This window comes from Cyanistes caeruleus, chromosome 4, assembly GCF_971803275.1.
Source record: "Cyanistes caeruleus chromosome 4, bCyaCae1.hap1.1, whole genome shotgun sequence".
NCBI classification, from domain to species: domain Eukaryota; kingdom Metazoa; phylum Chordata; class Aves; order Passeriformes; family Paridae; genus Cyanistes; species Cyanistes caeruleus.
In genome coordinates this window covers 66,377,922-66,403,379 of record NC_141704.1, presented here as the reverse complement: position 1 = coordinate 66,403,379, position 25,458 = coordinate 66,377,922, and the positions used below count along the sequence as shown (strand labels likewise).

At 38.9% G+C, this 25,458-nt stretch overlaps 1 protein-coding gene across 2 annotated transcripts in view; it reads right to left on the bottom strand.

Annotated features, from left to right (window-relative positions):
* Positions 1-6,562: 6,562 nt before the first annotated feature.
* The window catches only part of LOC147653727 (uncharacterized), a 405,650-nt gene continuing 386,754 nt past the window's right edge, over positions 6,563-25,458 (bottom strand). For both annotated transcript variants that reach the window (XM_086885300.1, XM_086885301.1), the window contains one exon: positions 6,563-6,649. The gene's annotated coding sequence lies outside the window, so the exon portion shown is untranslated. The remainder of the gene's footprint in view (positions 6,650-25,458) is intronic.

The following is a 25,458-nucleotide window of genomic DNA, read 5'->3' as shown; positions in this document are numbered from 1 at the left end:
CCACAAAATCTAAAACAAATTCCTCAAAATTCTTCAAGTCTCCTCAGAATCCCACACAATTCCAGAAAAAACACACAAAATTCCAGAGAAGTCCCACAAAACTCCCTAAATCATTTCAAAACCCTACCAATTCACAGGAATGTCCCACAAAATCTCCACCAATTCCCAGAACATCCCACAAAAATCTCACAAAAATCCCTAAATCTTCTGAAAACTCGACCAAATTCAAGAAATGCCCCATAAAATCAGCACAGTTTCCCACAAAATTCAAGAAAAAACACCACAAAATTCCCTAAATCTTCTCAAAACACAACCAAATTCTAGAAAAATATCCCACCAAATCTCCACAAATTCCCACAAAATACATGAGAAATCCCTCAAGATCCCTAAATCGCCTCAATATCCCACAAAATCACACAAAAATCCCACAAAACCTCCACAAGTTTCCACAAAATCTAAGAAAAATTCCTCAAAATTCTTCAAGTCTCCTCAGAATCCCACACAATTCCAGAAAAAACACACAAAATTCCAGAGAAGTCCCACAAAACTCCCTAAATCATTTCAAACCCTACCAATTCACAGGAATGTCCCACAAAATCTCCACCAATTCCCAGAACATCCCACAGAAATCCCACAAAAATCCCTAAATCTTCTGAAAACTCGACCAAATTCAAGAAACGCCCCATAAAATCAGCACAGTTTCCCACAAAATTCAAGAAAAAACACCACAAAATTCCCTAAATCTTTTCAAAATACCACAAAATTCTTGAAAAGCCCCACCAAATTCCAGAAACATCCCACAAAATGTCCTCAATATCCAACAAAATCCCAGAAAAGTCCCACAAAATTCCCTAAATCTTCTCAAAACTCTACCAAATTCCAAAAAAATCCCACAGAATCTCCACAAATTCCCACAGAATACATGAAAAATCCCTGATAATTCGTCAGTTCTCTACAGAATCTCACCAAATTCCTAGAAAGTCCCTCAAAGTTCCAAAAACATCCCACAAAATCTCCCCGGTATCCAATAAAATTCCAGGAAAAATCCCACAAAATTCCCTAAATCTTCTCAAAACATGGCCAAAATCCACAAAAATCCCACCGAATCTCCACAAATTCCCACAGAATACATGAAAATACCCCTGATAATTCGTCAGTTCTCTACAGAATCTCACCAAATTCCAGAAAAGTCCCTCAAAGTTCCACAAACATCCCACAAAATCTCCTCAATATCCAACAAAATCCCAGAAAAATCACACAAAATTCCCTAAATCTTCTCAAAACACGACTAAATTCTAGAAAAATGTCCCACCAAATCTCCACAAAATCCCACAAAATACATGAAAAATCCCTCAAGATCCCGAAATCACCTCAATATCCCACAAAATCCCACAAAAATCCCACAAAACCTCCACAAGTTTCCACAAAATCTAAGAAAAATTCCTCAAAAGTCTTCAAGTCTCCTCAAAACCACACAAAGTCCTTGAAAAGGCCCACCAAATTCCAGTAAAATCCCACAGATTCTCCACAAATTCCCACAAAATCTAAAACAAATTCCTCAAAATTCTTCAAGTCTCCTCAAAACCACACAATTCCAGAAAAAACACACAAAATTCCAGAGAAGTCCCACAAAACTCCCTAAATCATTTCAAAACCCTACCAATTCACAGGAATGTCCCACAAAATCTCCACCAATTCCCAGAACATCCCACAAAAATCTCACAAAAATCCCTAAATCTTCTGAAAACTCGACCAAATTCCAGAAACGCCCCATAAAATCAGCAGAGTTTCCCACAAAATTCAAGAAAAAACACCACAAAATTCCCTAAATCTTTTCAAAATACCACAAAATTCTTGAAAAGCCCCACCAAATTCCAGAAACATCCCACAAAATGTCCTCAATATCCAACAAAATCCCAGAAAAGTCCCACAAAATTCCCTAAATCTTCTCAAAACTCTACCAAATTCCAAAAAAATCCCACAGAATCTCCACAAATTCCCACAGAATACATGAAAAATCCCTGATAATTCGTCAGTTCTCTACAGAATCTCACCAAATTCCTAAAAAGTCCCTCAAAGTTCCAAAAACATCCCACAAAATCTCCCCGGTATCCAATAAAATTCCAGGAAAAATCCCACAAAATTCCCTAAATCTTCTCAAAACATGGACAAAATCCACTAAAATCCCACCGAATCTCCACAAATTCCCACAGAATACATGAAAATACCCCTGATAATTCGTCAGTTCTCTACAGAATCTCACCAAATTCCAGAAAAGTCCCTCAAAGTTCCACAAACATCCCACAAAATCTCCTCAATATACAACAAAATCCCAGAAAAATCACACAAAATTCCCTAAATCTTCTCAAAACACGACCAAATTCTAGAAAAATATCCCACCAAATCTCCACAAATTCCCACAAAATACATGAAAAATCCCTCAAGATCCCGAAATCGCCTCAATATCCCACAAAATCCCACAAAAATCACACAAAACCTCCACAAGTTTCCACAAAATCTAAGAAAAATTCCTCAAAATTCTTCAAGTCTCCTCAAAACCACACAAAGTCCTTGAAAAGGCCCACCAAATTCCAGTAAAATCCCACAGATTCTCCACAAATTCCCACAAAATCTAAAACAAATTCCTCAAAATTCTTCAAGTCTCCTCAGAATCCCACACAATTCCATAAAAAACACACAAAATTCCAGAGAAGTCCCACAAAACTCCCTAAATCATTTCAAAACCCTACCAATTCACAGGAATGTCCCACAAAATCTCCACCAATTCCCAGAACATCCCACAAAAATCCCACAAAAATCCCTAAATCTTCTGAAAACTCGACCAAATTCCAGAAACGCCCCATAAAATCAGCACAGTTTCCCACAAAATTCAAGAAAAAACACCACAAAATTCCCTAAATCTTTTCAAAATACCACAAAATTCTTGAAAAGCCCCACCAAATTCCAGAAACATCCCACAAAATGTCCTCAATACCCAACAAAATCCCAGAAAAATCACACAAAATTCCCTAAATCTTCTCAAAACACGGCCAAAATCCACAAAAAAAATCCCACAGAATCTCCACAAATTCCCACAGAATACATGAAAAATCCCTGATAATTTGTCAGTTCTCTACAGAATCTCACCAAATTCCAGAAAAGTCCCTCAAAGTTCCACAAACATCCCACAAAATCTCCTCAATATCCCACAAAATTCAAGAAAAATCACACAAAATTCCCTAAATCTTCTCAAAACACAACCAAATTCTAGAAAAATATCCCACCAAATCTCCACAAATTCCCACAAAATACATGAGAAATCCCTCAAGATCCCGAAATCGCCTCAATATCCCACAAAATTCCACAAAAATCACACAAAACCTCCACAAGTTTCCACAAAATCTAAGAAAAATTCCTCAAAATTCTTCAAGTCTCCTCAAAACCACACAACGTCCTGGAAAAGGCCCACCAAATTCCAGAAAAATCCCACAGAATCTTCATAAATTCCCACAAAATCTAAAACAAATTCCTCAAAATTCTTCAAGTCTCCTCAGAATCCCACACAATTGCAGAAAAAACACACAAAATTCCAGAGAAGTCCCACAAAACTCCCTAACTCATTTCAAAACCCTACCAATTCACAGGAATGTCCCACAAAATCTCCACCAATTCCCAGAACATCCCATAAAAATCCCTAAATCTTCTGAAAACTTGACCAAATTCCAGAAACGCCCCATAAAATCAGCACAGTTTCCCACAAAATTCAAGAAAAAACACCACAAAATTCCCTAAATCTTTTCAAAATACCACAAAATTCTAGAAAAATATCCCACCAAATCTTCACCAATTCCCACAAAATACATGAAAAATCCCTCAAGATCCCTAAATCGCCTCAATATCCCACAAAATCACACAAAAATCCCACAAAACCTCCACAAGTTTCCACAAAATCTAAGAAAAATTCCTCAAAATTCTTCAAGTCTCCTCAGAAGGTTCTGGATGAGGGTAGAAATAATTAAAAAGCATCTTGAAAGTAACATCATATTTTTGTCAGCCATCTCTTCAGGGACTACTTTGAATCCCAGAATGTTCAAGAGCCATCATCACTGTACAAACAGAAGCTCCAACTGAACGAAACCAGAAGAAGTGGATATGGCAAATTCTCTGGTCCAAGTGGTGATATTAATCTGGTGAGGCTCTGGATTCCCATTTCAGACATACTATCACAGCTTAAATATAGGAAAAAATTGGGATTTTACTTTGCTGTGGTCTCTTTTTGTTTTGCAAAATATGTGATAGTTAATATATGAGTAAAATCTTGTATAAAAACAGGTTTGTTTTTTGTTTTTTTTTCTAACAAATAGCCAAATGCATATTACCTGCCTTGCTGGAAAATAATTGAGGTCTTCCTCTAAGAAATTTTTTCTCAGAGTGCCTTTCTTTGTGATTTGTGTTCTTATCTTAGGAAGATACAGGAGTTGCTCATTTTAATGCTGTCCAGCAGACTATTCCATGCTTTCTCAGCTGTTTGGATCTGCAGTTCAGGATTGGACCAAGAAAAATGGTGATGGGATGAAATTATTTTTATTCTTAAATGAGGACAATTCCATTTTTAAACATACACATGTGCTTCCAATGCTTTCAGTAGTCAAGGATGAAATTTTGAACAGACATGAATTCCTCAGTCTTTGTTTCTTTTTCCCTGAAGGATGGAATTTGGACTTTGCCCACCAGTGCAGTCCTTGCTATGGGCAGATGTTTCTTCTGTTCTTCTTACCAGCAGTAGGAGTGGTTGGACACTGAACCTCAAAGAAGAGGGAGCTAACATCCCTTACCTGGATAAGTCCCACAGGTAAGCACCTTGGAGAAGTTCTTCAACCAAAACCAGTTCCTGTAAGGCTTTCCAGCCCTTGACAGGAAATAAGCTGATTCCTGCAGGCTGCAACATGAAGACTTCCAGACTGAAGTGAGCATCCTGCTATAAGGAAGGATTTGGGAGTAGTGAGTCATCATTTGTATGGGAAATTAATCTGTGATTTTTATTTATTGTTTTTTTTCATTTGAAGTAACATCACATCATCATAGAGAGACATTGTCTGTCATTTCTGGTGTGGATACCTGAATAACTCAGCTAGACAGGTAGCATGATAAGGTAATACAATGCAGATATTGAAAGGAATTTTTTGGATGATTTTTTTGTTAGTTCAAGCTGCAGTCCCTGATTTATTCAGGCTTTGAAGTACCATGCAAGCCTTTCCCACAGAAGAAATTCTGTTTTATGTAAATAATGCACTGTGCAGTAAACTAGAAGAAAGCAGGGAGCATAGAGCATGAAGTTAGTGTTTCATGCAGGTGTTTGAAGGCAATGTGGGATTCCAGAGCTTAGTGTTTGAATTGCAACTTGAATTTCCTTCTTTGCTGTTATTTAGACTGCTCTGAAGTAGTCATGAGAAGCAAAAATGAAAGGCAATGTTGTTTGATGGGGACTGTGGTAGGGCTTTCTTGCCAGATTTGAAATGGCTTGAATTGATTAAAATCTCCAGGTGAGGGGAAGGTTGTATCCATTCCTCTCTCTTATTAAAGCAAATTTTCCAAGAGGGATGTAAAATTGCAGTTGAGGGTTGGGGTGGTTTTTTCTTTTTTCCCTTCTTTCATGTGCAACCTAACAACTCCAATTTCGCAGGCCTATTTAACATTTGATCCCTAAAAGTCAGTCCTTTGCTTTGTATTTTGGGCACTTGTTCATCTTGGGAAATTTGTCATCTTCTCAGGGCATTGAAGGTCAACCAAATGCTGCAGGTTTCATTCTTCCTTTCATATGGTCTATGTCCTGGGGTTTGACTCTTAAGCAGAGCTATTTTTTTATTTTGCAGCCTAGCAGTTGTACGGTGGGGCTGTGTGCAGGTGAATTGACTTGAGAACGATGGGTAAATCAGCTCCTGGGAAGATGTGCACTGCTTGGCCCCGATGCTTCAGCATGCTTGAGGTCAGCTTGGCTGTCTCTGACTGTCTAATAATAATGCAGAATGATAGAATTAAGTATTCATTGTAATTGGTGATCAATAAGATTTGTTTTCAGCTAAATCTGCGTGCTAGTTTCTAAAGCACTCCAGTCTGTTTCATCAATGACCTTTGTGATTTTAGCTTAAGCTTTCTAGTTTCTGCTGTTGTTATTTTCTGCCCTGTCGCTGTGAGAGGAAGGGATGATGGCTGGAGGTTTGGCAGTCAGCGAGGGCCTGGCCACCACTGCAGTTCTGTACACTCAGCCTTGGAGATGTGATCAGGAATGTGCTGTTAGTTGCCAGTTTTGTATTGCAAAGACTGAGCATGCTGCCATCACTGTGTTTGATGAGTGAGTTTTCATTGGTTTGGTCCAACTCCAAAGCAGCCTTAATTTGAAGGTGGAATTCTTTGTGGATGAGGCTGTGAAGAATATGGTGTTTGTACTCCCATCCTACGGGCAGTACGGTAGAACAACTCCTAACTGATTTGGTAATAAAGACCTAGTTTTTCTTCACTAAACCTGCCCTAGCCAAATTCATCAGCTGGTGATAGCTATCTCTGGAGTGGAAAACCTTTATTGAGTTGATTGACAATTTAATATACTTTGTCAAGCTGTGTTGTTTAGTTTCTGTTGATCCAGAGACACCTGGGGCTCCTTTTGCTTCCTAAGGGATTAAAGTAGCAAGCACTTAGAATGAGATATTGGGAAGATGGGTGCAGGAGACTTTGTAATTTAGTATGGAAAAACATAATAATGATGATGAATATTTCAGGTGGAAACGATAGCATTTCACTATATACTATGTGAAATGCTTTTATGTGGTTTTTTTCATTTCTCTTTTATTTTTTAATCCTGGATAAATTAAATGAGGCTTTTGGGGAAAGCATGAGCTGGAATTTCTATTGAGGTTGATAACCTCTGATTCTGCTCTCATTTGTCTGTCTGCTGGAACTTGTAGCAAACTAGCTATGTCCAAGTTTAATTGTGTAATAATTATTTTTCAAATTGAGCCTTTCTCACTTGGTGCTGATGTATTTGGGGGAGGGAGGGGAATGGAGAGTAAAGAGCTCCTTTCATGAATACAATTGAAGTTTCATCTTGCTGATTTGAGCCTTTCCAAGATTCAAGTGAGCATTGGATCAGGTTGGAACTGAGGGGATGACTCATGACTCTGGCATAAAAACTACATTGCATTCCACATATTAGGAGTTTTCTGTTGCCCACAAGAAAGTTCAGGAAAAAAAGACAAAAAGAGAAATGGGTTTCAAATTTCCTGTGCTATTTTCAGTTGACTCCTCTTTCTGGAGATGCCTTAGCAAGTGTAGGACATCTGAAAAACTTGGAACTGCAGCTTTCTTGTTGAGGCTCTGATGAACATTGCTTCTGTCATCAAGTTCTTGTGTTCATACTTTGAACTTAGCTGAGTAATGTTGGTATCAGCAGACTCTACTAAAGCCATGCCTTCCTAATTAATAATGCATTCTTAATAAAAAAAAAAAAAATCTATTTCTTCATGTATTTAATTACCTAGTGAGTGTAAGACTGAATGAAGTTAATACCGTGCAGATTTCAAGCAAAACGCTGCTTTTTAATGTGCTTCAGTATAGGCTATGCACAAGTCAATAGACATGATTTTTAAGCTTCAGTTACCTTTCATTACCCTGTGCATATTCAAATTCAGATTGATGAATGCTGAACCAAAAGCAGACATCATAGAGTTAATTGAAGTTCTTTAAATTCAGAGGCAAACTATTTTCATAGCTTTGTTTTGAGGGTGGGTTGCTTTTGATGTCTGGGGTTTTTTTGGCTAAGGCAATGGCAAACATTTATTTATCCTGCTCCCTCCCCATTTTCCACCATCGTTGTTGCCAGTGATGCCTGCAGTGCTCAGTGGTCAATGACCCTCAGCCAGGGTGAGCTGCAGGAGCCTTACAGACGGGCCTGTTCTTTCTCCCAGTGCTAGAACAAGTGCAACAGCACAGTGCCATTTTGCTAAAAGCTAATATTTTTCCCAGCAGCTTCTTCTCCAGGCAGAATGAAATGCTTTCTTCAAGAGCAACCACATCTTTTCTCTGCCTGAAAGGTTGTGTTTGTTTGGGGTTTTTTCTCTTGCTTTAGACCAAATTCCAGAAACGCCCCATAAAATCAGCACAGTTTCCCACAAAATTCAAGAAAAAATCCCACAAAATTCCCTAAATCTTCTCAAAACACGACCAAATTCTAGAAAAATATCCCACCAAATCTCCACAAATTCCCACAAAATACATGAAAAATCCCTCAAGATCCCTAAATCTCCTCAATATCCCACAAAATCCCACAAAAATCACACAAAACCTCCACAAGTTTCCACAAAATCTAAGAAAAATTCCTCAAAATTCTTCAAGTCTCCTCAGAATCCCACACAATTCCAGAAAAACCCCACAAAATTCCAGAGAAGTCCCACAAAACTCCCTAAATCATTTCAAAACCCTACCAATTCACAGGAATGTCCCACAAAATCTCCACCAATTCCCAGAACATCCCACAAAAATCCCACAAAAATCCCTAAATCTTCTGAAAACTCGACCAAATTCCAGAAACGCCCCATAAAATCAGCAGAGTTTCCCACAAAATTCAAGAAAAAACACCACAAAATTCCATAAATCTTTTCAAAATACCACAAAATTTTTGAAAAGCCCCACAAAATTCCAGAAACATCCCACAAAATTTCCTCAATATCCCACAAAATTCAAGAAAAATCACACAAAATTCCCTAAATCTTCTCAAAACACAGCCAAATTCTAGAAAAATATCCCACCAAATCTCCACAAATTCCCACAGAATACATGAAAAATCCCTGATAATTCGTCAGTTCTCTACAGAATCTCACCAAATTCCAGAAAAGTCCCTCAAAGTTCCACAAGCATCCCACAAAATCTCCCTAATATCCAACAAAATTCCAGGAAAAATCTCACAAAATTCCCAAATTCTTCTGAAAACTTGACCAAATTCCAGAAACGCCCAATAAAATCAGCACAGTTTCTCACAAAATTCAAGAAAAAACACCACAAAATTCCCTAAATCTTCTCAAAACACGACTAAATTCTAGAAAAATGTCCCACCAAATCTCCACAAAATCCCACAAAATACACGAAAAATCCCTCAAGATCCCGAAATGGCCTCAATATCCCACAAAATCACACAAAAATCACCCAAAACCTCCACAAGTTTCCACAAAATCTAAGAAAAATTTTTCAAAATTCTTCAAGTCTCCTCAAAACCACACAAAGTCCTTGAAAAGGCCCACCAAATTCCAGTAAAATCCCACAGATTCTCCACAAATTCCCACAAAATCTAAAAAAAATTCCTCAAAATTCTTCAAGTCTCCTCAGAATCCCACACAATTCCAGAAAAACCCCACCAAATTCCAGAGAAGTCCCACAAAACTCCCTAAATCATTTCAAAACCCTACCAATTCACAGGAATGTCCCACAAAATCTCCACCAATTCCCAGAACATCCGACAAAAATCCCACAAAAATCCCTAAATCTTCTGAAAACTCGACCAAATTCAAGAAACGCCCCATAAAATCAGCACAGTTTCCCACAAAATTCAAGAAAAAACACCACAAAATTCCCTAAACCTTTTCAAAATACCACAAAATTCTTGAAAAGCCCCACCAAATTCCAGAAACATCCCACAAAATGTCCTCAATATCCAACAAAATCCCAGAAAAATTACACAAAATTCCCTAAATCTTCTCAAAACACGGCCAAAATCCACAAAAATCCCACCAAATCTCCACAAATTCCCACAGAATACATGAAAAATCCCTGATAATTCATCAGTTCTCTACAGAATCTCACCAAATACCAGAAAAGTCCCCCAAAGTTCCACAAGCCTCCCACAAAATCTCCCTAATATCCAACAAAATTCCAGGAAAAATCTCACACAATTCCCTAAATCTTCTGAAAACTTGACCAAAATTCCAGAAACATCCCACAAAATGTCCTCAATACCCAACAAAATCCCAGAAAAGTCCCACAAAATTCCCTAAATCTTCTCAAAACACCGCCAAAATCCACAAAAATCCCACAGAATCTCCACAAATTCCCACAGAATACATGAAAAATCCCTGATAATTCGTCAGTTCTCTACAGAATCTCACCAAATTCCAGAAAAGTCCCTCAAAGTTCCACAAAACACCCACAAAATCTCCCCAGTATCCAACAAAATTCCAGGAAAAATCCCACAAAATTCCCTAAATCTTCTCAAAACACGGCCAAATTCTAGAAAAATATCCCACAGAATCTCCACAAATTCCCACAGAATACATGAAAAATCCCTGATAATTCGTCAGTTCTCTACAGAATCTCACCAAATTCCAGAAAAGTCCCTCAAAGTTCCACAAACATCCCACAAAAATCTCACAAAAATCCCTAAATCTTCTGAAAACTCGACCAAATTCCAGAGACGCCCCATAAAATCAGCACAGTTTCCGACAAAATTCAAGAAAAAACACCACAAAATTCCCTAAATCTTTTCAAAATACCACAAAATTCTTGAAAAGCCCCACCAAATTCCAGAAACATCCCACAAAATGTCCTCAATATCCAACAAAATCCCAGAAAAATCACACAAAATTCCCTAAATCTTCTCAAAACTCTACCAAATTCCAGAAAAATCCCACAGAATCTCCACAAATTCCCACAGAATACATGACAAATCCCTGATAATTCGTCAGTTCTCTACAGAATCTCACCAAATTCCAGAAGAGTCCCTCAAAGTTCCATAAACATCCCACAAAATCTCCCAATATCCAACAAAATTCCAGGAAAAATCCCACAAAATTCCCTAAATCTTCTCAAAACACGACCAAATTCTAGAAAAATATCCCACCAAATCTCCACAAATTCTTACAGAATACATGAAAAATCCCTGATAATTCGTCAGTTCTCTACAGAATCTCACCAAATTCCAGAAGAGTCCCTCAAAGTTCCACAAACATCCCACAAAATCTCCCCAGTATCCAATAAAATTCCAGGAAAAATCTTCGGAATTTGGTGGGGCTTTTCAGGAATTTTGTGGTATTTTGAAAAGATTTAGGGAATTGTGTGGTGTTTTTTCTTGAATTTTGTGGGAAACTGTGCTGATTTTATGGGGAGTTTCAGGAATTTGGTCGAGTTTTCAGAAGATTTAGGGATTTTTGTGGGATTTTTGTGGGATGTTCTGGGAATTGGTGGAGATTTTGTGGGACATTCCTGTGAATTGGTAGGGTTTTGAAATGATTTAGGGAGTTTTGTGGGACTTCTCTGGAATTTTGTGTGTTTTTTCTGGAATTGTGTGGGATTCTGAGGAGACTTGAAGAATTTTGAGGAATTTTTCTTAGATTTTGTGGAAACTTGTGGAGGTTTTGTGTGATTTTTGTGCGATTTTGTGGGATATTGAGGCGATTTACGGATCTTGAGGGATTTATCATGTATTTTGTGGGAATTTGTGGAGATTTGGTGGGATATTTTTCTAGAATTTGGTCGTGTTTTGAGAAGATTTAGGGAATTTTGTGGGATTTTTCCTGGAATTTTGTTGGATACCGGGGAGATTTTGTGGGATGTTTGTGGAACTTTGAGGGACTTTTCTGGAATTTGGTGAGCTTCTGCAGAGAACTGACGAATTATCAGGGATTTTTCATGTATTCTGAGGGAATTTGTGGAGATTCGGTGGGATTTTTCTGGAATTTTGGTTGTGTTTTGAGAAAATTTAGGGAATTTTGTGGGATTTTTCTGGGATTTTGTTGGATATTGAGGACATTTTGTGGGATGTTTCTGGAATTTGGTGGGGCTTTTCAAGAATTTTGTGGTATTTTGAAAAGATTTAGGGAATTTTGTGGTGTTTTTTCTTGAATTTTGTGGGAAACTGTGCTGATTTTATGGGGCGTTTCTGGAATTTGGTCGAGTTTTCAGAAGTGTTAGGGATTTTTGTGAGATTTTTGTGGGATGTTTGTGGAACTTTGAGGGACTTTTCTGTAATTTGGTGAGATTCTGTAGAGAACTGACGAATTATCAGGGATTTTTCATGTATTCTGTGGGAATTTCTGGAGATTTGGTGGGATTTTTCTGGAATTTGGCAGAGTTTTGAGAAGATTTAGGGAATTTTGTGTTGTTTTTTCTTGAATTTTGTGGGAAACTGTGCTGATTTTATGGGCCGTTTCTGGAATTTGGTCGAGTTTTCAGAAGATTTAGGGATTTTAGTGAGATTTTTGTGGGATGTTCTGGGAATTGGTAGAGATTTTGTGGGACATTCCTGTGAATTGGTAGGGTTTTGAAATGATTTAGGGAGTTTTGTGAGACTTCTCTGGAATTTGGTGGGGTTTTTCTGGAATTGTGTGGGGTTCTGAGGAGACTTGAAGAATTTTGAGGAATTTTTTTTAGATTTTGTGGAAACTTGTGGAGGTTTTGGGTGATTTTTGTGTGATTTTGTGGAATATTGAGGCCATTTCGGGATCTTGAGGGATTTTTCATGTATTTTGTGGGATTTTGTGGAGATTTGGTGGGACATTTTTCTAGAATTTGGTCGTGTTTTGAGAAGATTTAGGGAATTTTGTGTGATTTTTCTGGGATTTTGTGGGATATTGAGGAGATTTTGTGGGATGTTTGTGGAACATTGAGGGACTTTTCTGGAATTTGGTGAGATTCTGTAGAGAACTGACGAATTATCAGGGGTATTTTCATGTATTCTGTGGGAATTTGTGGAGATTCGGTGGGATTTTTGTGGATTTTGGCCATGTTTTGAGAAGATTTAGGGAATTTTGTGGGATTTTTCCTGGAATTTTATTGGATTCCGGGGAGATTTTGTGGGATGTTTGTGGAACTTTGAATGACTTTTTAGGAATTTGGTGAGATTCTGTAGAGAACTGACGAATTATCAGGGATTTGTCATGTATTCTGTGGGAATTTGTGGAGATTCTGTGGGATTTTTCTGGTATTTGGTGAGAGTTTTGAGAAGATTTAGGGAATTTTGTGGGACTTTTCTGGGATTTTGTTGGGTATTGAGGACATTTTGTGGGATGTTTCTGGAATTTGGTGGGGCTTTTCAAGAATTTTGTGGTATTTTGAAAAGGTTTAGGGAATTTTGTGGTGTTTTTTCTTGAATTTTGTGGGAAACTGTGCTGATTTTATGGGGCGTTTCTGGAAATTGGTCGAGTTTTCCGAAGATTTAGGGATTTTTGTGAGATTTTTGTGGGATGTTCTGGGAATTGGTGGAGATTTTGTGGGACATTCCTGTGAATTGTTAGGGTTTTGAAATGATTTAAGGAGTTTTGTGGGACTTCTCTGGAATTTTGTGTGTTTTTTCTGGAATTGTGTGGTTTTGAGGAGACTTGAAGAATTTTGAGGAATTTTTCTTAGATTTTGTGGAAACTTGTGGAGGTTTTGTGGGATTTTTGTGGAATTTTTTGGGATATTGAGGCGATTTAGGGATCTTGAGGGATTTTTCATGTATTTTGTGGGAATTTGTGGAGATTTGGTGGGATATTTTTCTAGAATTTGGTCGTGTTTTGAGAAGATTTAGGGAATTTTGTGTGATTTTTCTTGAATTTTGTGGGATATTGAGGAGATTTTGTGGGATGTTTGTGGAACTTTGAGGGACTCTTCTGGAATTTGGTGAGATTCTGTAGAGAACTGACGAATTATCAGGGATTTTTCATGTATTCTGTGGGAATTTGTGGAGATTCGGTGGGATATTTTTCTAGAATTTGGCCGTGTTTTGAGAAGATTTAGGGAATTTTGTGGGATTTTTCCTGGAATTTTGTTGGATATTAGGGAGGTTTTGTGGGATGTTTGTGGAACTTTGAGGGACTCTTCTGGAATTTGGTGAGATTCTGTAGAGAACTGACGAATTATCAGGGATTTTTCATGTATTCTGTGGGAATTTGTGGAGATTCGGTGGGATTTTTGTGGATTTTGGCCGTGTTTTGAGAAGATTTAGGGAATTTTGTGTGATTTTTCTGGGATTTTGTTGGATATTGAGGACATTTTGTGGGATGTTTCAGGAATTTGGTGGGGCTTTTCAAGAATTTTGTGGTATTTTGAAAAGATTTAGGGAATTTTGTGGTGTTTTTTCTTGAATTTTGTGGGAAACTGTGCTGATTTTATGGGGCGTTTCTGGAATTTGGTCGAGTTTTCAGAAGTGTTAGGGATTTTTGTGAGATTTTTGTGGGATGTTTGTGGAACTTTGAGGGACTTTTCTGTAATTTGGTGAGATTCTGTAGAGAACTGACGAATTATCAGGGATTTTTCATGTATTCTGTGGGAATTTCTGGAGATTTGGTGGGATTTTTCTGGAATTTGGTAGAGTTTTGAGAAGATTTAGGGAATTTTGTGTTGTTTTTTCTTGAATTTTGTGGGAAACTGTGCTGATTTTATGGGGCGTTTCTGGAATTTGGTCGAGTTTTCAGAAGATTTAGGGATTTTTGTGGGATTTTTGTGGGATGTTCTGGGAATTGGTGGAGATTTTGTGGGACATTCCTGTGAATTGGTAGGGTTTTGAAATGATTTAGGGAGTTTTGTGGGACTTCTCTGGAATTTTGTGTGTTTTTTCTGGAATTGTGTGGGATTCTGAGGAGACTTGAAGAATTTTGAGGAATTTTTCTTAGATTTTGTGGAAACTTGTGGAGGTTTTGTGTGATTTTTGTGCGATTTTGTGGGATATTGAGGCGATTTAGGGATCTTGAGGGATTTATCATGTATTTTGTGGGAATTTGTGGAGATTTGGTGGGATATTTTTCTAGAATTTGGTCGTGTTTTGAGAAGATTTAGGGAATTTTGTGGGATTTTTCCTGGAATTTTGTTGGATATTAGGGAGGTTTTGTGGGATGTTTGTGGAACTTTGAGGGACTTTTCTGGAATTTGGTGAGATTCTGCAGAGAACTGACGAATTATCAGGGATTTTTCATGTATTCTGTGGGAATTTGTGGAGATTCGGTGGGATTTTTCTGGAATTTTGCTTGTGTTTTGAGAAAATTTAGGGAATTTTGTGGGATTTTTCTGGGATTTTGTTGGGTATTGAGGACATTTTGTGGGATGTTTCTGGAATTTGGTGGGGCTTTTCAAGAATTTTGTGGTATTTTGAAAAGATTTAGGGAATTTTGTGGTGTTTTTTCTTGAATTTTGTGGGAAACTGTGCTGATTTTATGGGGCGTTTCTGGAATTTGGTCGAGTTTTCAGAAGTGTTAGGGATTTTTGTGGGATTTTTGTGGGATGTTCTGGGAATTGGTGGAGATTTTGTGGGACATTCCTGTGAACTGGTAGGGTTTTGAAATGATTTAGGGAGTTTTGTGGGACTTCTCTGGAATTTTGTGTGTTTTTTCTGGAATTGTGTGGTTTTGAGGAGACTTGAAGAATTTTGAGGAATTTTTCTTAGATTTTGTGGAAACTTGTGGAGGTTTTGTGGGATTTTTGTGGAATTTTTTGGGATATTGAGGCGATTTAGGGATCTTGAGGGATTTTTCATGTATTTTGTGGGAATTTGTGGAGATTTGGTGGGATAATTTTCTAGAATTTGGTCGTGTTTTGAGAAGATTTAGGGAATTTTGTGGTGTTTTTTCTTGAATTTTGTGGGAAACTGTGCTGATTTTATGGGGCGTTTCTGGAATTTGGTCTAAAGCAAGAGAAAAAACCCCAAACAAACACAACCTTTCAGGCAGAGAAAAGATGTGGTTGCTCTTGAAGAAAGCATTTCATTCTGCCTGGAGAAGAAGCTGCTGGGAAAAATATTAGCTTTTAGCAAAATGGCACTGTGCTGTTGCACTTGTTCTAGCACTGGGAGAAAGAACAGGCCCGTCTGTAAGGCTCCTGCAGCTCACCCTGGCTGAGGGTCATTGACCACTGAGCACTGCAGGCATCACTGGCAACAACGATGGTGGAAAATGGGGAGGGAGCAGGATAAATAAATGTTTGCCATTGTCTTAGCCAAAAAAACCCCAGACATCAAAAGCAACCCACCCTCAAAACAAAGCTATGAAAATAGTTTGCCTCTGAATTTAAAGAACTTCAATTAACTCTATGATGTCTGCTTTTGGTTCAGCATTCATCAATCTGAATTTGAATATGCACAGGGTAATGAAAGGTAACTGAGGCTTAAAAATCATGTCTATTGACTTGTGCATAGCCTATACTGAAGCACATTAAAAAGCAGCGTTTTGCTTGAAATCTGCACGGTATTAACTTCATTCAGTCTTACACTCACTAGGTAATTAAATACATGAAGAAATAGATTTTTTTTTTTTTTATTAAGAATGCATTATTAATTAGGAAGGCATGGCTTTAGCAGAGTCTGCTGATACCAACATTACTCAGCTAAGTTCAAAGTATGAACACAAGAACTTGATGACAGAAGCAATGTTCATCAGAGCCTCAACAAGAAAGTTGCAGTTCCAAGTTTTTCAGATGTCCTACACTTGCTAAGGCACCTCCAGAAAGAGGAGTCAACTGAAAATAGCACAGGAAATTTGAAACCCATTTCTATATTTTTCTTTTTTTTCCTGAACTTTCTTGTGGGCAACAGAAAACTCCCAATATGTGGAATGCAATGTAGTTTTTATGCCAGAGTCATGAGTCATCCCCTCAGTTCCAACCTGATCCAATGCTCACTTGAATCTTGGAAAGGCTCAAATCAGCAAGATGAAATTAAAATTGTATTCATGAAAGGAGCTCTTTACTCTCCATTCCCCTCCCTCCCCCAAATACATCAGCACCAAGTGAGAAAGGCTCGATTTGAAAGATAATTATTACACAATTAAACTTGGACATAGCTAGTTTGCTACAAGTTCCAGCAGACAGACAAACAAGAGCAGAATCAGAGGTTATCAACCTCAATAGAAATTCCAGCTCATGCTTTCCCCAAAAGCCTCATTTAATTTATCCAGGATTAAAAAATAAAAGAGAAATGAAAAAAAAATCACATAAAAGCATTTCACATAGTATATAGTGAAATACTATCATTTCCACCTGAAATATTCATCATCATTATTATGTTTTTCCATACTAAATTACAAAGTCTCCTGCACCCATCTTCCCAATATCTCATTCTAAGTGCTTGCTACTTTAATCCCTTAGGAAGCAAAAGGAGCCCCAGGTGTCTCTGGATCAACAGAAACTAAACAACACAGCTTGACAAAGTATATTAAATTGTCAATCAACTCAATAAAGGTTTTCCACTCCAGAGATAGCTATCACCAGCTGATGAATTTGGCTAGGGCAGGTTTAGTGAAGAAAAACTAGGTCTTTATTACCAAATCAGTTAGGAGTTGTTCTACCGTACTGCCCGTAGGATGGGAGTACAAACACCATATTCTTCACAGCCTCATCCACAAAGAATTCCACCTTCAAATTAAGGCTGCTTTGGAGTTGGACCAAACCAATGAAAACTCACTCATCAAACACAGCGATGGCAGCATGCTCAGTCTTTGCAATACAAAACTGGCAACTAACAGCACATTCCTGATCACATCTCCAAGGCTGAGTGTACAGAACTGCAGTGGTGGCCAGGCCCTCGCTGACTGCCAAACCTCCAGCCATCATCCCTTCCTCTCACAGCGACAGGGCAGAAAATAACAACAGCAGAAACTAGAAAGCTTAAGCTAAAATCACAAAGGTCATTGATGAAACAGACTGGAGTGCTTTAGAAACTAGCACGCAGATTTAGCTGAAAACAAATCTTATTGATCACCAATTACAATGAATACTTAATTCTATCATTCTGCATTATTATTAGACAGTCAGAGACAGCCAAGCTGACCTCAAGCATGCTGAAGCATCGGGGCCAAGCAGTGCACATCTTCCCAGGAGCTGATTTACCCATCGTTCTCAAGTCAATTCACCTGCACACAGCCCCACCGTACAACTGCTAGGCTGCAAAATAAAAAAATAGCTCTGCTTAAGAGTCAAACCCCAGGACATAGACCATATGAAAGGAAGAATGAAACCTGCAGCATTTGGTTGACCTTCAATGCCCTGAGAAGATGACAAATTTCCCAAGATGAACAAGTGCCCAAAATACAAAGCAAAGGACTGACTTTTAGGGATCAAATGTTAAATAGGCCTGCGAAATTGGAGTTGTTAGGTTGCACATGAAAGAAGGGAAAAAAGAAAAAACCACCCCAACCCTCAACTGCAATTTTACATCCCTCTTGGAAAATTTGCTTTAATAAGAGAGAGGAATGGATACAATCTTCCCCTCACCTGGAGATTTTAATCAATTCAAGCCATTTCAAATCTGGCAAGAAAGCCCTACCACAGTCCCCATCAAACAACATTGCCTTTCATTTTTGCTTCTCATGACTACTTCAGAGCAGTCTAAATAACAGCAAAGAAGGAAATTCAAGTTGCAATTCAAACACTAAGCTCTGGAATCCCACATTGCCTTCAAACACCTGCATGAAACACTAACTTCATGCTCTATGCTCCCTGCTTTCTTCTAGTTTACTGCACAGTGCATTATTTACATAAAACAGAATTTCTTCTGTGGGAAAGGCTTGCATGGTACTTCAAAGCCTGAATAAATCAGGGACTGCAGCTTGAACTAACAAAAAAATCATCCAAAAAATTCCTTTCAATATCTGCATTGTATTGCCTTATCATGCTACCTGTCTAGCTGAGTTATTCAGGTATCCACACCAGAAATGACAGACAATGTCTCTCTATGATGATGTGATGTTACTTCAAATGAAAAAAAACAATAAATAAAAATCACAGATTAATTTCCCATACAAATGATGACTCACTACTCCCAAATCCTTCCTTATAGCAGGATGCTCACTTCAGTCTGGAAGTCTTCATGTTGCAGCCTGCAGGAATCAGCTTATTTCCTGTCAAGGGCTGGAAAGCCTTACAGGAACTGGTTTTGGTTGAAGAACTTCTCCAAGGTGCTTACCTGTGGGACTTATCCAGGTAAGGGATGTTAGCTCCCTCTTCTTTGAGGTTCAGTGTCCAACCACTCCTACTGCTGGTAAGAAGAACAGAAGAAACATCTGCCCATAGCAAGGACTGCACTGGTGGGCAAAGTCCAAATTCCATCCTTCAGGGAAAAAGAAACAAAGACTGAGGAATTCATGTCTGTTCAAAATTTCATCCTTGACTACTGAAAGCATTGGAAGCACATGTGTATGTTTAAAAATGGAATTGTCCTCATTTAAGAATAAAAATAATTTCATCCCATCACCATTTTTCTTGGTCCAATCCTGAACTGCAGATCCAAACAGCTGAGAAAGCATGGAATAGTCTGCTGGACAGCATTAAAATGAGCAACTCCTGTATCTTCCTAAGATAAGAACACAAATCACAAAGAAAGGCACTCTGAGAAAAAATTTCTTAGAGGAAGACCTCAATTATTTTCCAGCAAGGCAGGTAATATGCATTTGGCTATTTGTTAGAAAAAAAAACAAAAAACAAACCTGTTTTTATACAAGATTTTACTCATATATTAACTATCACATATTTTGCAAAACAAAAAGAGACCACAGCAAAGTAAAATCCCAATTTTTTCCTATATTTAAGCTGTGATAGTATGTCTGAAATGGGAATCCAGAGCCTCACCAGATTAATATCACCACTTGGACCAGAGAATTTGCCATATCCACTTCTTCTGGTTTCGTTCAGTTGGAGCTTCTGTTTGTACAGTGATGATGGCTCTTGAACATTCTGGGATTTAAAGTAGTCCCTGAAGAGATGGCTGACAAAAATATGATGTTACTTTCAAGATGCTTTTTAATTATTTCTACCCTCATCCAGAACCTGCAAACATCTGATCTCCTTCACTATGCTCCAAGCTCATTAAAACTGGAACGCTAAATAAGAATATTCAAAATATTTTGTTTTGCATTGCTAAAGGCACCACTGCAGGTACTTGACTCATCCTTCAGACTGTAAATAAATAAATGAAGTCTAGGACAGGTCAAATAAAGACACTATGTTTTCTGTGTTTTGTTGGGGTTGGTTTTAGAAGACTTAGGAGATTTGAAACAGATCTTTTATTAAGGAATTGTTCCTAAGGGACTTGACTTACAGAAATTAATTTATACTTGGCAGTGCATTTGATTGATTGCAGTTCCTTTTTTTCAAATACAAACCAGCATTTTCACTACCAGGTGTGGTGGTTGGAAATGTTGGGACTGTAGAACACTGCAAGGCTAATTTCTCCTCCAGTCTCCATCATTTTTATGTAGCTCAGCATTTTCTCATCCTTACTGAGATCTGCTGCAAATTTAAAATACCCTAACAGGGCTGAGAGAGTATTGCAACAGTGTTTATCTAGTGTATCATTACAGTTCTTGTTACCCTAATTCCACAGTTCTGAGCAACAACTCTCATTTTATGGGCAGGTAATTGAGCTCTATGATACATGAATTGATTTGCAGGGGAAATACATTAAAACCTGGCTGGAAAAGAAAATTATTCAGGATCTTCACTCTGATTGCCTTTTACAGCTACCACTCTAGGACCACTGAAAGAGCTTACTTTAGCTCATGTCAATGAAGCTACAATTCAGTGTTTGTCCAAAAAATGTTCACATTCTAAAATGAAGGTTACTGTGGTTTCCTGAGTTATAAAGGCAGAATTAAAGATTACTGCAGATTCTTAGATCAGGACCACTTCCCAGCTCAAGAACTATTTAGTGGGAAGAGCCAAGGCAAAAGGCAGCATTCAAGCAAGTGTTGCTGATCAAGTGAGTTATGGGTTCTACATGAAAATGTTAGCAAGGGTGATCCAGTCAGATCTCATGTCTGCCTGTGGTTCAGCACTGCAGCTGCTAACACCCAGAGCACCAGATCCAATCACTCCTGAGGAGCAGGTTTGTTCAAGCAGGCACTGTTGTTTCAGGACCAGTGAAAGACAGGACAGAGACAAAATTGATAGTACTCCCTCAGTGCAAACAGAACTTGCCCTGCGACAAATTTGCTCCTCTCTGGCCCTACTTTTAACATCCCTGCTCTCAAATTCCTATTTTTAGCAGCTTCTCATAAAAGGCATTCTTACTCAGAGAAGTGAATGTTAGAAGTGTTCATTTGAATGAAGCAAACAATTAAGCAACATCTTCCCTAAAGTGATTTTGTAAAAGTTATGGTTTAGTTTTCTTCCTAATTGCTTGGAAAAATCGGATTGGCGCAGGAAATGGGAAGGGTTGGCTAAAAGGAGTCAGCTGATGGGAAGCAGCCGGTAACTCCTGCTGCTGCTGACCTGCTGCAACTCCCAGGTAAGAGGACAAGTGCCTCATTTGTAATCAAGTCTATATAAAACACAAAAGAGGCAGAAGGACAAACCTGGTTCATAAAGGCAGCAGTCTGTGACCAAAAGCAGCAGAGTCAGCAGCCAGTGTTTCACTCCTGATGAGAGCCCACTTGCAAAAGTTCCACTTGAGTACCTGCTGCAGAGCAGAGGCTGTTCTTCATTGATGTGTCAAACCATGACAGCCATACTTCTGTTGCTATTCAAAGAACAGGGATAAACTCCGGGGTTTGTTAGGTTTTAAATAGTTTCCAATTTCAGGCCTAATAGAAGGCAAAATGGAAAATATCACATGTAATAGGACTTAAAAATAGAAATATGGAAGAACACAATGTTATACTCATGTTACCTATTACTTTTTTCAGCTGAGCAAAGTCTTCACAAACACTATAAATACATATCTTTTTCCCCCAATGAAAATAATAATAAAAAAATCTGTCTTGTAACCTGAAAGAAAAGAGATAAAACCAAAGCAAACCTGATTCTTGTAAACAGAAAATGTTGCTTAAAAATTGAGTTTGGGGAGCATAAATATTTAATTGCCTTGAGCATGTCTTAGGAATTCACATTTACTCAAAATAGTGTCAAGAGCAAACAAAACTGCAAAACAATCTCTTTTAGTAGGAAATACCTTGTGAGAATCAAGTGTTTTCTTATCATCTTTCACTGTTTCACTTGATGTCTGAATCTTCTAACTCCAACTCCTAGAACAGCATCAGTGGGGGAGAGAGACAATGAACACTCCTTCTGTTATTTGACTGACTGCAAGGTTTTGACATGTAGAGTATTAATAAAAATAATTTATTCTCACAGGGTTTTGTCAGAATAACAAGCTGGTAGCTTTAAATATGGTTAAGAAAATTTTATGTATGTTAGGAAAAAACAAACAAAAAGAAACATTTGCAGTAGTAGGACAAAACCATCATAAAAAAGGTATATAGCAGATATACATATTTATATTCATATATATATATCTCCAATTTCCCAAAGCATTGCTCTAAGAATTAGACAAAAGTGGCTACAAAATTCAGATTTTTTAGGTTATTTATTGACTGTAAAGTGAATCCTGACTGACAATAAATATCACTGGGGAACATTAATTATTAAATATACATTGTCCAATCTTTAACAAATCAACTTTAGTAAGAACAGTTTTAAATCTAAAAATAAAAACAATTTCCAAGACACTTATTTTAAGTAATTGCACTAAGAAATAGTAAGACCTTATATATAGTTAAATGACTAGCAGCCAACTCACATCATCATAGTAAGAATAATATATATGTACTGCAATTTTAAGTGTTATGACTTCAAGAACTTGTAGTAATAACCAAGCATTACTTGCTAAATAACACAAAATTTGTCTGATTAAGTCTGTTTAAAAGAATATGCAATGGGAATAACTAAGAGCTGAAATTAATGGTGTTAGCTTGTAAAGACAGAAATTTACTTCTTACAAGTAGGAAAACATGCAATATATTCCTATACTTAACACATGTTCGTAGTACAGACATTCCTGTTAATAAATTTCAGGTTAAAATTGACAAATGTGACATGTTCTACTATATGGAATTTCTTCAAGTGACTGTTGTTCCATCGGACAACACAAACTAAAAAATGTCCTGCCTCTCAGAAATATTATTCTGTTTCTACTCTTTACTTTATTTTTTTATTTTTTTTTTTCACTTTTAGAAAAACACAGATTTTTTTTTTTATAGTATTAGAAAAATATAGGACAAAAACAAGGCTTAAGTTTTAGATAGGGAAGAGAGAATAAGGAGATGCTTTATAAGCTGAAATATTTTTCTCTTAAAGCTATGGAGATGGACAACCATGTTCTGAAAAAAACTCCTTTAATTCATGACAGAGTATATTGGGAAGCATGGAGTGTTCAAAGTGTGGATTTTGAGTAAAAAGTAGAGTAATTGTGATACAGTGAGGCGCTGGAACAGAGTGGAGTGAAGATTTGAGGCCTTGAGGGCAATGAGAAAACTGTTTTCCTGCGAAGCTCACAGAGACAGATGAAGAGGACTCATGGCCCATACACACCTCAGAGTGATGTGAAATGGGAGGAGTGAACTCATGGCAGATTTCCGGGCAGCTGGCATCAAACAAATAGAAAACTATAACAGAAATATTTTTCTTGTGAGAAACTCCATAGATTAGCAGAAGAAGATTTCTGTTTCTATACAAACACTGATAAAGAGACTCTAGCAAGAATTGGGACTGTTTTAAACACCAAAGTTCCAAAGTCTTTTGTCTCTATCTTGTCATGTGAACAAGGGAATGCTGGGTAGTGCGGGATAAAAGGGTTTTCTGAAAGTTTATTCTGGTGTTCTTATTCTTGTAGTTTTGTGAATAAACTTTCTTTATTCCTTTTAAGTTTTAAGCCTGTTTTGCTCTTGCTCTAATCCATATCTCACAGCAAGAAATAAGTAAGTTTTCTAGTATTTTTTCAGTTACTGCTTTAAAACCACGACAACTGTGTTTTCACCATCACGTCAGATCAGCTCTTGGACTCACAGCTCACCGCAGACCTCGAAACAGGAGGCAAAGATCTGCACCACTTGGCCTTTCAGAACTTCTCACCCATCTATGACCTTTCTGGGGCCAGCTTCACAAAATGAGGGGGAAGCCATTCCAAAGAACACGACCAAGGAAATCACACAGCACTCGGGATTTGTTCCAGGCATCAAATTTTTAATGGATGATGTGAAGTAACACCGAAGCAATTCCTGTCCACAGAAAAAAAGATTTCAAATGGTTTTGTCTCAAGGACAATCACTGGAGGTTGAAAGTTTCTGGGGCTGAAAGTTACATGAGGTCCTCAACACTGAGCAATCAATATCCCCACAGTCTAAACTGTGAAATTACTACCTGGGCAAGGAGAACATTTTCAGGATTTGCAACTCATCTCAAAGCCTCAGTAGAACTCAACCAGCAGAATTCCCCTGAGATGGCACTGTGCTCTGGAAGCCCTCAAATACTCACTAAAACAGACTTGACTTTCACTAGGACAGCTGCTCATGAAAATCTGGGGTAAAACCTATGGGAAGTGGCCATGTGCACGCATATTCCTTCTTCCCACAGCAGGCACAATCAAATCCTCCTTTGAATGGCCTCCAAGTTGAGCAGCACTCATTGGCACAGCCTCTTCTCCCACAGACAGGCCAGCGAGCAACACGGCAGCGCCAGCCAGGTGGGCAAGGACAAGAGAGAGCAGATGCCAACAAGGCTTGGAAGCTGGGCCAAGGGAGGTTTACGCTGGCCATTGGGAAGAACTTGTGCCCAGCGTGGGCCATCAGATACTGCAATGGCCTGACAGGGGCTGCTGGAGTCATCATTGTGGCACGGGTGCAAGGCAAGCCAGGCCGCAGCGCTCGGGCCCCGCTCTGCTGGCCATGCTTGCCGCCATGGCTCCCAGCTTGGACTCAACATTCTCTCAGGGCTCTCTGCAGCCAGGGCGTTCTGTGCTTCTGTGACATCACAGCCTCTGGGGACGGCACGCTGGCTGGCAACTGTCCCCAGCTGTTGCTGCGCCCCAGTGCCCAGGCACAGCTGCTCGCAGAGAGACGCCCAGAGCCTCGGTGCTGCTGGCAGAGCACTATGGCTGCTCACGGCTCCTCCGCGCTGCTGCAGCTTTACGTGCTGCTGCTCTTGGCTCATCCCCTCGACCCTGTGAGCAAACCTGAGCGCAGCACGGATGCCTCTCCTCTGCTTCTGGAGGATTGTCATCTGGACAAGTCGGACCCTGAGCGCATCCGGTGGGCGGCCAGGACATTCCTGCTCATCGACCTGCTCATCATAGGAATGGCCATGGGATGGTCGCTCGGAAAAAGAATTCAGAGACGCTGGCGAGAGGTGAGGAGGGGGGTGGGGGGTCAGGCAGGCGGGATGGGGCAGACCTTGAGGGCCTCTTGGGCACCCTTTGGCCAATGCCCTGCGGCAGAAGGGGCCTGAGCTCCTGGCTGGGGAATGCGGCCCAGGGGCTGAGCTCCATGGACAGCACCAAGCAGAGGCGGCAGAGCTCTGCCTGCTGCAGCCTCTTCCCCGGGCCAGCCCAGCCCAACTGGGCCCGAGTCTCTGTCTCCCAGGCCAAAGGCAGCCCCACAGGTGCCGGCCCCGCTCTGCCCCTCTGCCTCTTCCATGGGGATCCCTGTGCTTTGCCTTGCAGCGGAATCTCCAGAGCCCTTCGGG